The sequence below is a fragment of the Anolis sagrei genome, chromosome 1, assembly GCF_037176765.1.
Source record: "Anolis sagrei isolate rAnoSag1 chromosome 1, rAnoSag1.mat, whole genome shotgun sequence".
Taxonomy (NCBI): Eukaryota; Metazoa; Chordata; class Lepidosauria; order Squamata; family Dactyloidae; genus Anolis; species Anolis sagrei.
In genome coordinates this window covers 163,403,098-163,413,614 of record NC_090021.1, presented here as the reverse complement: position 1 = coordinate 163,413,614, position 10,517 = coordinate 163,403,098, and the positions used below count along the sequence as shown (strand labels likewise).

At 42.0% G+C, this 10,517-nt stretch overlaps 1 protein-coding gene across 2 annotated transcripts in view; it reads left to right on the top strand.

The window, feature by feature from the left end:
* The first annotated feature begins 2,720 nt into the window (after positions 1–2,720).
* Positions 2,721–10,517, top strand: part of COL6A3 (collagen type VI alpha 3 chain) — a 147,834-nt gene continuing 140,037 nt past the window's right edge. For both annotated transcript variants that reach the window (XM_060783504.2, XM_067469966.1), the window contains exon 1: positions 2,721–3,060. The gene's annotated coding sequence lies outside the window, so the exon portion shown is untranslated. The remainder of the gene's footprint in view (positions 3,061–10,517) is intronic.

Sequence of the window (10,517 nt, the reverse complement as noted above, 5' to 3'; positions counted from 1 at the left end):
TACAGCTGCCAAGCACCAGTTTAGCACAGAAACAACATTGTTGAAATTAGGTGGTAAGGACTAATAGAGCTGGGTATCATCAGTATACTGGAGATGCCTGATCCCAAAAAAACTAGGAAAACTTTCTCAGTGGATTTATGTATATGTTGCAGATCATAGGGGATAAAACAGAACCGGAGGAACTATGGAGGCCAACAGCTAGAGTGAATCAAGAATCCGGCAGCATCAAACTCTGGGTATGCTCCTCCAGGAAAGAATGGAGCCACTGTAAAACATTACCTCCATGCCTCATTTCAGCAAGGTGATCCAGGATGGTGCCATGGTTGATGATAGGCCCAACAGAACCAATAGGGACATACTTCCCCCATCCAATCTCCAGCATAGGTTGTTCTCTAAGATGTCCAAAGCTATCTCTGTCCCATAAACAGGTCTGAAGCCAGTCTCAAACAAATCTATCTCATTCAGGACCTCCTGTAGTTGAGAAGCCAACACATACTGTAGTATCTTACCCAATAATGGGACTTTGAAGACTGGCGTATAATTATCCCATATAGTAGGATTTAAGGAAATATTTTCAGAAGTACGATTTATTTATTTATTTATTTATTTATTTATTTATTTGACTTGTATACCGCCACTCCCAATTTGGCTCGGAGCGGTTTACAGCAGTAGATTAAAACAATACAACCAACTTTAAAATACAATAAAAACGAGAACAGACATAGACCCGAGTTATTCACCCATCGAAAGCTTGTCGGAAAAGAAAGGTTTTACAGGCTTTCCGAAAAGGAAGTCGCTCTCGGATGGTTCGGGTTTCAACTGGCTTATATATTCCTTTCAATATATTCCTTATATATTTCAATCTGAGAATTTTATCTATGAACTGGTGGGCAAATTCTTCACAACAGAATGTTAACTGGCTTATATATTCCTTTGGGCACATGGCAATATATCCCTGACCACTCAAAACAGCTCTCCGGAATGGTACTATGATGGTGACAGCCAAAGAAGTATTTTTGCTATCCTTATTGCATCACCAAAGACCTCTAGGTAGACTTTATCTTGTTTTCAGTTGGGCTGATTCTGAATTCTCAGCCAAACTTGCTTTAGTTTCTGTCCCACTTGTTTCGTTGCTGATAGATTCTTTGAAAACCATGGGGGTATTTAGCTCCATTAAATAGGGGATTTTTAGGAGTTATCATTTCCCCTAATTGAAGCAGCTTCCACTGGATCAGCAGAAGGGAAAAGGCCCTCTTTGGATACCCTAAACATCATGAAAACCAGATCTTCAGGTTTTTGCCAAATATAAGATAGATGGAGAAAGTTGGAGAAGGGGTGGTCTAAAATTCCTAATGCATTAGGCTTCAGCCAGTAATATCTGGGCCATTAATCTTTTTCTCTTCTTTTTCCAGTTCACAATTGGCAACGATATGATACATCATAGGAGGGGAGAGATATATAGATCCATGACAACTGGTCCAAGATTATATATTTTTTTAAAAAAAACAACAACATAGGTATCAAATGAATGATGAGATAAATACAGGGTTTCCTTGGTATCTATTAGGATTTGATTACAGGATTAGCACAACTACCCCACCATGAATACAAGGTTGTTCAAATTTCAGTATTTGCAATGGAGTAGTTAACTTAAATAAAATGGCTAAATAAAGTTTGTCTTTTGGCATTTCTTTATTGGAATATATCCATGCCATGGATAGTGGAATCCATGGATGAAGAATTCATGGATAATGTATTGTCGAAGGCTTTCATGGCTGGAATCACTAGGTTCTTGTGGGTTTTTTCGGGCTATAGAGCCATGTTCTAGAGGCATTTCTCCTGACGTTTCGCCTGCATCTATGGCAAGCATCCTCAACCTCTGAGGATGCTTGCCATAGATGCAGGCGAAACGTCAGGAGAAATGCCTCTAGAACATGGCTCTATAGCCCGAAAAAACCCACAAGAACCTAATTCATGGATATGATGGGCTGTCTTTATGTAGTGATTGTTTTCAAAAAATCTAAGATGAGGCAGAAAGATCTGTCTGTTTTCTTTCCCTTTGCACTGCTTTTTGGAAAAAGCCTCGCATTTTTTCTTTCCCCAGATATGAAGAAAATTGCATATTTCATAAATTCTCGCAAAAATTGAATTGTATTGAAATTCTCCACCCACTCCAAATTCAGTTCAGTGGTTCCCTGCATGAAGTGGCTATACTGAACTTGCCCACAACATGGCTAAAAATGGGAATTCAAATCCATATTTTTAAAATGTTAGCACTCAAAGTCTTGATGGATAAAATCTGTCAGTTTTTGTTTTACATCAAAATCTCTTTCTATCCCAAATAAGGATTTGGAAAATTATTATCTGAAATGAACTCAAGCTAGATTTGTAACAATGTGTATTCTCAGAAACTTATTTTCCTTTTCATTATTAAGTATCAAAACCAGAATCAGTTTGGTGCTAACAGTAAAACATCTTTTAAAAATAAATATCAGTGTGGAAGGATAATTGCATTTCCTGTTTACAGTAAATTATGGAAAACAGCTGATGAGGTGCCTAGATTGTGGCAAAATATCCCTGGATAACATGTGAAATGGAAAACTTGTTCTACATATCTTTTTCCCAAAGTTAACCAGCTAAGGGGGAGTTTATTTTGAAGAGCTCATGTAAAACTGTGGGATGGCGGCAAAGCTGGAACCGTGACATCATCCTTCACTCTGGGGCCAGAAGAAACAACCATTTGCTGCTTGAGCAAGTCTGCTTTTCATTTACGGCTTGGGTCACTCAGGGAGGAGGCCCTGGATGTAACGGTAGAGACAATCCAGTTTTGAGCTGCATCCTCCACCAAAGGCAGCTCTCGGCTCTCCCCTGCTTCAGCCCAGGGGGAAGGACTGGCACTGGATGCTTTTTAAAAAGAAAAAAAAGCAGCATCCAGAATCCCAAGTCCCTCCCTACCACTGTGGAGACAAACGCAGAAGTGTAACGAAATGAAGAGCTGAGTCCAGTGAGCAAATAATTCCCTAAATAAGATCCTGGAATTCGTATTAGATTTACTCAGGGGTAAGTGCTTTTTGTTTCCCTTTGCTGGAAAAGGGATGCTCTAATCTGATTGTTTGATGCCCGATTTTGAGCTATGTGTAACTGTTGGTGGGTCTGAGTTAAACGAGTGCGGCACAACTGGGAGGGAATAGTCTCTGCTGCCTCCCGCATAGTACTGAATACCTGACTGGGGCAACCCCATCCACTGGTAGACACTGCTAAAAGCAGGTATAGCTAGCTGTCCATGGGGAAAGAAGAACTTAACAAAAACGTATTTTTTTATGATTGGGAGGAGGGTGGAGGAGGGTTTTGAAGAAGAAAGTGCTGAATGTTGCCATAACCACCCAGATGTGTGGCCATCACTAATGTCAATCCAGTTGTTATGTGTTTTCTCTGTCTGTTACATTGTTTTAAGGAGTCAGGTATTTAAACTTAGGGTCTTAGATCATCATGTGTTCCATCTACATTTACAAGTCTGCTCTGCCATTAAACTTCATTATGATACTGCATATTAAGGCAGTGTAGATGGGCCATTGATTATTTTGCATTCCTTTAATCATAAAGTTGTAACAAATGATGCACCCTATCTGCTTTTGTTCCCTGCTGTGTCCTAGCATCAGGTCTCAATACACTGCATTTTTGTACTTGCAGAATTGTGGGGAGGAGTGAGTGGGAAAAGAAATGAAGAGCTGAGTAAAAACATGAGCCAGTGAAGAATTTTGGTATTTACTCTGAAGAAGCAGATTCAAAATACACTGAAAGGTCCAAGGATATTGCTTTCTTTATTGCTGTTGGATGAGGATTTAGTGTTTTAACTATAGATGCATCTGAAAACTGCCAGAATGTTAAGTGAAGGAGAAGATTCCTATACTAGGTTTAGTCCAGGTGGAGGATGACTTGTTCCTTTATTAGAAGTCAGTGAGGACTGCCTGCTACATGGGTCAGAGCAGACTCTGTTGATTTTTCAATAGCATTCCTCTAGATCAGAGGTCCTCAAACTTTTTAAATAGAGAGTCAGCTCACAGTCCCTCAGATAAGAGGGCTCAAGAGAGAGCCCATTTTGAAAAGACATGAATGAATCCCCATGCACACACTAGAGATATCTTATTTGTAATGCAAAAAACATGAAAGAACAATACAATATTTTAAAATTAACAATGCAGTAGTTAAAATGAAGAACAATGTGAACTAACATAAATGTACCAGGATTGTAATGAGAATTGTGGGCCTGCTTTTGGCTGATGAGGTAATCAAGTTAATAGGATTGTGTGCCTTCAAGTCATTTCAGACTGAGGGTGATCCTAAGTATAAAGTCTAGGGCAGAGGCCAGGTAAATGACCTTGGAGGGTCATATCCAGGCCTTCCTTTGGGAACACTACTCTACAGGGCCCAGGCATGTAGCCGGGGGGGGGGGGGAGGGGGGCTTGAGGGGCTTCAGCCCCCCCCCCCGAAATTCTCATGGTGGTTCGTGAAAAGGCTTTACTGGTGCATTATTTAAACTGTTATGTTTATTCATATCATGATCTGATCACCATACTCAATATATCCCATATGCATGGGGGTATTGGGGTAATGATACAAAAGGTTTGCTAGGCTAGACCCTCTTTCACTTAGACTCAGCCCCCCCCCCCCCCCGAAACTCAGCCCCCCCCGACCCCCCCCCCTGAAAAAAATTCAGCCCCCCTCCCCCGAAACGAAATCCTGGCTACGGGCCTGACAGGGCCCCTACCGAAAAAATCAATGCTAGAAAGAAAATGAAGCCAATCCTATTGCTTGGATGGACAGGACAAAAATTAAGTTGCAGGCATGCCTTGTCTTACTGGAGAATTTCAAATCTGTACTAACCATCAAGGGCAGAGGAAGGGTAAGGTTAAGTTAAACTGTGCCAAGGGATTCTTTTAGGTGTCTATCAAACATCCCTAGGGTATCCTAATGTTTTCTAATGGACAGAGGAACCACTTGGACACATTGCCACTCTGTCTCCATCTTCAATTTGCAACTATGGTCTAGTGTTCTGTTCCGATATGTTGGCAGTATTTTCTCAAATGAGTTTATTTTATATGATTAGGGATTTTTCACCATAACAATAAACATCAAAAAATAAATAAAACATTCAGTGATGTTCTATTATCCAGGCAGTCTCCAAAAGAGGGCCTAAACAGAGAAGGATAGTCTATTTTAAGGGGAGGAAGTTGAAGGAAGAAAACCATTTCCCCCATTTTTGCTGATTATCCCCCCCCCCCTTGTCATAAACAATTGTTGTTTCTACAACATCGACATGGGGGGGGGGAACAGGAACATAGGGGGAAATGGCTTAACTTCTTCAACACCCTTCCACTCTCATAAAATGGATTGTTCTTCTCTGTCTAGCGCCCCTTTTGGCCTCCACCTGATAATGGAATAGCACCAAACATTCTTAGCATAGGCCAAGGACACACCCTTTGGCTTCTCAGTTTATCTTTCCAGGATGTTGTCTACGTTACAGAGCAGACTGCAAAAGTCCCACTTCTTTCATTGCAAAAGGAACTCCAGGGACCATGCAGTTCCAGCAAGTAAAGATCTGGCACATCTGCAGAACAAAGAAGTTGAGTCTGGATGTTAACCTGTGGAAGTTCTAGATTCATATAGAGTTCGGTTCTACCTGATAATTGTAATTAAGCTAATTTGGATATTCAGAAATATTAACAATGATCTTGAAATGAATTTGAATCAAAAGTTGTTCTTTTGTCAATTAGTGCCCATTGACTAATAATTATACTAAATGTGGTTGTGATCTTGAGCACGCTTACACAAGAATACATTCCATTGAACTCACTGGGCCCTATATACAGTTCACAGTAAGCATGCATAAGATTTCAATTCAAATGTATGGGTTCTAGATTGCAGGAATCCCCCAACTAAAATATATACAAAATATAATCAAAATACAGATGTCAACAGACTTCAGCTCCTGAGCATTCCAAATTAACAGGCCATTTGGGTGTAGGCAAAATGTCAAACCCACATTTTGTGATGTTCAAACTCATCTGTGGCTTGAAATTGAGATATCATGAAATGCAGAAGCAACATTTTGTCATTGCATTTTTGGCCACAAATTCACAAGGTGACCTTGGGCAAGTTTCTTTCTCTGTTTCAGTTATCATCCATCTGCAATATGAAAGGGAGCCAAATAACTCTGGATTGCCTAACAGCAAGGATTACTGTAACTGTCTATGTGAAACACAGTAAACACTGACAATAATGTATATGCTAAGCCCTTAAAGAATAAAATATGATTCCTTGGGTGCAAACTAAATAAGTGGATAGCAGAGTTTTTTGCAATGTGTAATGGTGGGCTTTGGAAATTATTCTTGTTTATGAGAACGGGTGTCTTTTCACACTCTGCAATAAATGCAGTTGTCCTATGTTGAATGTTTGTTCATACTCAGGCTGGATCTACACTGCCACATAATGCAGTTTCAGAATGTAGCTTGACTGCATTGAACTGGATTATATGGTGGTGTAGGCTCATATAATCTAGTTCAATGCAGTTGATCTGCATTCTGAATCTGCATAATATGGCAGTGTAGATCCAGCTGAAGATTACAGTTCACAATAGTAAAACTGTTTCCATTGGGAGAAAAGCATCTGCCAGGCTTCTGTCTCCCTTATGCAACTAATGTCTGTTTTTTATCATTACTGTGATGGATTACATGGTGGCCCACATCTGGAATGAAAGGAACCTAGCATCTAATTTTCAGGTCTTTTTAGTGAGTTCACTATTATGTGTTGTAGAAAGAATGGATAGAGAGGCCTGGCTGTATGTGTGAATGTTACTTAGTGAGGTAGAAACATGCTGAAAGGAAACATGTAGAAATATGCTGGAGTGCCAGATCTTTGGCAATGTTGGAAATGACTTTGGAGTTAGGACCTTTGGAAATGAAGTCAATGCTCAGCAGCATTCCGTGGATGCCAAAACTAAAAGGCAAGGGAGTTATTGATGGATGGGAGATTTTCAAGAGTAAAATACTCAAGACGCAATTGCAAACAGTGCCAACAAAGAGAAAAAATAAGACAAGCAGAAGGAAGCCAGAATTGATGTCTAAAGAACTTCTGAGTGGGCTAAGATTCAAAGGAGACATTCACAAGAAGTGGAAAAGGGGAGAAATGACCAAAGAAGAATTCAAACAAATAACCAACTCCTGTAGGGAAAAGGTTCACAAGGCTAAAATGCAAAACGAGCTCAGGCTTGCCAGGGAGATTAAAAACAATAAAAAGGTCTTCTTTGCTTATGTCGGTAGAAAAAGGAAGAACAAGGAGGTGATAGAGCCTCTTCGATGAGAAGATGGGGCAATGCTGACAGGGGATAGGGAAGAGGCAGAACAATTTAATGCCTCCTTTGCCTCAGTCTTCTCACAAAAAGAAAATGAAGTCAACAGGGACACATGCAAGATACTTCAATTTAACAGAAAAAAATTAGATGCAAAGATACAGAATGGGCAATGCCTGGCTCAATAGTAGTATGTGTGAAAACAATCTTGGAGTCCTCACAACAACAAATTAACATGAGTCAACAATATCATGTGGCATCTAAAAAAGCCAATGGGATTTTGGCCTACATAAATACGAGCCCAGTGTCTAGATCCTGGAGAAGGCTAAGAGAACTCATGATAAGGGCCATGTGTCAAGATGTGAAGGGAAGTCATAGGGAGGCGGGAGCAAGGTTGTTTTCTGCTGCCCTGGAGATTAGGACGCAGAACAATGGCTTCAAACTACAGGAAAGGAGATTCCATCTGAACATGAAGAAGAATTTCCTGACCATGAGAGCTGTTCAGCAGTGGAACTCTTTGCCCCGGAGTGTAGTGAAGGCTCCTTCTTTGGAGGCTTTTAAGCAGAGGCTGGATGGCCATCTGACAGGGGTTCTTTGAATGAGATTTCCCTGCTTCTTGGCAGGGGGGTTGGACTGGATGGCCCAGAAGGTCTCTTCCAACTCAATGATTCTATGATTCTAACTGAATCTGGGATTCTTCTTTGGGAGAGTTATGATTAATGCCTAACAAGGACATTATTATTATTATTATTATTATTATTATTATTATTATTATTACTTTATTTGTACCCCGCTAGCATCTTCTGAAGGACCCGATTTGGCTTACGTAGGCCAAGGCCTCAAAACACAATACAACAATACAATACCTAGAGCAAATTAAAAACAGTTAAGCAGAATAAACAACAGCAATAACAATACATCGAGACATCAAGACACTATAAAACTGGGCCAGGCCAGAGAAATGGATACAAGATTAAAAGTGCTGATGTGGCAGGAGGTATGTAGGATTATAAAGTAAGTGCAGTGTGCGATGTGCAGTGATCTTAGTTCTACTAAAGTGCTTCTAGGACTTGGTATTGGGGGTTCCTAATATGAAAAGGCACATCAGAACAGCCAGGTCTTCAAGTTCTTTCTGAAGACTGCCAGCGAAGGGGCCTGTCTAAGATCTTTTGGGAGGGCGTTCCAGAGTCAGGGGGCCACCACAGAAAAGGCCCTGTCTCGAGTCCCCACCAAGCGCACTTGCGACGTGGGTGGGATCACGAGCAGGGCCTCTCCAGATGACCGGAGTGAACGTGTGGGTTCGTAGACGGAGATGCGGTCATGCAGATAGGGTGGTCCCAAACCATTCAGGGCTTTGTAGGTAAGCACCTGCACCTTAAATTGGGCTCGGAAAATAAACGGCAGCCAGTGGAGCTCCTTGAACAGGAGGGTTGACCTCTCTCTGTAATGAGCCCCGGTTAACATCCTGGCTGCTGCCCGTTGGACCAGTTGGAATTTCCGAGCCGTTTTCAAGGGCAGCCCTATGTAGAGCGCATTGCAGTAGTCCAATCTAAAGGTGACCAAGGCATGGACCACCCCGGCCAGATCAGCCTTCGCGAGGTACGGTCGCAGCTGGCGCACAAGTCTCAATTGTGCAAAAGCCCTCCCGGACACTGCCGACGCCTGAGCCTCAAGCGTAAGCGATGAGTCCAAGAGGACTCCCAAACTGCGGACCTGTGGCTTCAGGGGGAGTGTAACCCCGTCCAACAGAGGTTGCCACCCTATACCCCGATCCGGTTTGCGATCGACCAGGAGGACCTCTGTCTTGTCGGGATTGATCTTCAGCTTGTTCCTCCTCATCCAGATAGACACAGCGGCCAGGCACTCGTCCAGCACCCGAGAGGCCTCCTTGGAATTAGGTGGAAATGAGTAGTAGAATTGTGTGCCATCTGTGTAGAGATGGCACCCAACTCCAAAACTCCGGATGACCTCTCCCATCGGTTTCATGTAGATGTTAAAAAGCATGCAAAGCTTCTTGTTGTTTTCTATGGTTGCATTCCCTTCTTCACCCATTCCCTGAGTGAAAAATATATTCCTGGCTGAAAACTGTTTCCTTGTCCATCACTGCTTCTGACCGAAACTGGAATGCCCAAACCCAACTCATTCCAGTGGTTTCAGTGGGAGTTTTGATTGGGAATGAAAATTTGCCAGTCTGCTTGTGGTTTGCTTCTGCATGGTGATTCATAAATTCCTTATAAAACATTTGTAGGCCTAAAAATGTTACATAGGAACCCTTATATTCCCCCAACTCCCACCAATATGTTCCATCAAGCCCTCCCATTAATTGACCACAGGAGGAACAAAATGGTGGGGGGGGGGGGGCGTTGAACTAAGTTTAAAATTATTACTGAAATAAGAAATGCAAATTGCAATAGGAATCGGAAACGTTTGCTAGAACATAGCCCATCATCTACCTAGTAAAGATGAGGTTTAGGTTTAGCCCACACACAAAAGTTGAGATGAATCACCAGAGACAGTCTGTGGGAAGGCAAAGGAAAGGATGCCAGGATCTCCTTCTCCACAAATACAGTTACATGTCTTGAAGGGGATTTCCTTCCATTGATTGCCAAGCCATTTATAAGCATGTGGCAAGAGGCATCCAAATGAGGTGAGACTATATTTGGTGCTGGAATTTGGAAGAAAAGGTAAGATTGGACATCATGTGGCAATTCGTCCATTCTTTGTCTATTGGGGTCCCCTTTTCAATAACACTTCTAAATAAATGGAGAAGGCCATAGGCCTGCCTTGGGTATAAATCAAGTCTGTTAGCAAAGGACCAGTGGCACATGACGTTTTTGAGCACGTTGTTCATTTGTTCCGTCACTCTTCATGACCTCATGAACCAGCCCACCCCAGAGCTCCCTACTGGCCGTCACCACCTTCAAAGTTAAGCCAGTCACTTCAAGGATACCATCCATCCATCTTGCCCTTGGTTGGCCACTCTTCCTTTTTCCATTTTTCCCAGCATAATTGTCTTCTCTAAGCTTTCCTGTCTCCTCATGATGTGGCCAAAGGACTTCATCTTTGCCTCTAATATCCCTCCCTCCACTGAGCAGTCGGGCTTTATTTCCTGAAGTATGGACTGATTGGATCTTCTCGCAGTCCAAGGCACTCTCAGAACTTTCCTCCA